Source organism: Amblyraja radiata, chromosome 37 (genome assembly GCF_010909765.2).
Source record: "Amblyraja radiata isolate CabotCenter1 chromosome 37, sAmbRad1.1.pri, whole genome shotgun sequence".
In the NCBI taxonomy this organism is placed as follows: domain Eukaryota; kingdom Metazoa; phylum Chordata; class Chondrichthyes; order Rajiformes; family Rajidae; genus Amblyraja; species Amblyraja radiata.
This window is the reverse complement of record NC_045992.1, coordinates 18,935,106-18,936,645: the sequence shown is the minus strand read 5'-3', so window position 1 is coordinate 18,936,645 and position 1,540 is coordinate 18,935,106. Positions and strand designations below refer to the sequence as shown.

The following is a 1,540-nucleotide window of genomic DNA, read 5'->3' as shown; positions in this document are numbered from 1 at the left end:
GCTCCGATGTTAAAGCCCCCGGCGGGCGATGGTAAGTCCTGAGGCCGTTTAAGCCACGCCGGGCGATGTTAGGCCCCGGCTCCATGTCCTTAAACCCGCGATTCCAGCGGGAGAAGGAACAAAGGGAAGAGATAAAGACTTTGCCTTCCATCACAGTGAGGAGTCGCCGTTGCGGAGCTCGGAAAAGCGGTCTCCCACCAGGGACCTGCGAGCACCCGATGTTCCCGTCCACCGGGTCTGCGGCCGGAACCTCCGAACTCCAAAAGTCGGGTCGCAGCCGCGCGCCACCACAGCTCTTCCCGCTCCGCAGTTGGCCAGATCCGCGATGTCAGTTCCGCAGGCTCTGCAACTGGAGCCCTCAGGTTAGTCGCGGCCGGAGGTCGCCGCCGGCTCCACGATGTTAGGCCCAACGACATCCGAGACCCGACAGGGAATAGTCAGGTCCCCGCACAGGGAAGAGATTTAAAACGGTTTCCCCCACAGCCCCCCCACCACCCCCCACATATACACAGCTAAAAAAAATAATTAAATAAAACTAACTCAAGACATACATTTAACAAGACAAAAATAAAAAAAGACAGACGACTGTAGTCGAGCCGCTGCCGTTAGGCGCCGCCAATAACGTCTTCATCTCTGTATCAAAGTTGCAATGAAGAACACAGGAGCTGAACCATTGGCTCCACCATTTCCTGTTCTGTACCATGGGGAGATGTTATGAGGAGAAAATACATCTTGGATTTCCAGTTAAATTTAGAATGACAAAAACCTTCTCTCCCCGTCGGGAAATTGAACCCCGGTCTCCCGCGTGACAGGCGGGGATACTGACCACTATACTAACGAGGATCCACCTAAGATTTAGTGTTGTGAAGCAGTATAATGGACGTAGGTGGAAGGGTAGGGGGAAAGGAGAAATGGATGCGATTCGAAGAGGAAAGGGGAAAAGTGTTGTTTGTGGGTTAGTTACATAAGGGTGCAGAATTTCATAATGGCCTTAGATTTTCTTTGACCAAAAACCTGCGATGTTCAGACATTCACTTCTCGCTGTTTGACTTGTGCTTCTTCCGCGATCCGGTCACTTATTCAAGTACATGCACGTGTTGAATTCTTTAATAAATGGGCGCTTTCATTTTCTAAACGCATGTAACCGGAACTACGAGTCGTATTCTGTATTTGCTGTCACAAGCAGCAGCGGGACTTTGCTCGAGTCGCAGAGTCACATTGCACTGTAGATGGTTCCGTTCCCCACTCGCCGATGGCATAGTGTGGCCTGCCTTCTGTCTGGCTTACACCGAGTGCCAAAGATAGACACAAAAAGCTGGAGTAACTCAGCGGGACAGGCAGCATCTCTGGAGAGAAGGAATAGTGACTGAATGGGGAAGTCTTAAGAAGGTTCTCGACCGGAAGCGTCACCCATTCCTTCCATCCAGAGATACTGCCTGTCCCACTGAGTTACTGCAGCTTTTTGTGTCTATCTTCGGTTTAAACCAGCATCGGCAGTTCCTTATTACACCCAGTGCCGTCAGCTACCCGTGTATTCACC

The 1,540-nt window shown here is 51.2% G+C and overlaps 1 non-coding gene across 1 annotated transcript; it reads right to left on the bottom strand.

The window, feature by feature from the left end:
- Positions 1–771: 771 nt before the first annotated feature.
- On the bottom strand, positions 772–843 carry trnad-guc. Its single transcript has one exon. It is a non-coding gene; the product is annotated as a tRNA-Asp (tRNA).
- Between the last annotated feature and the right edge of the window lie 697 nt (positions 844–1,540).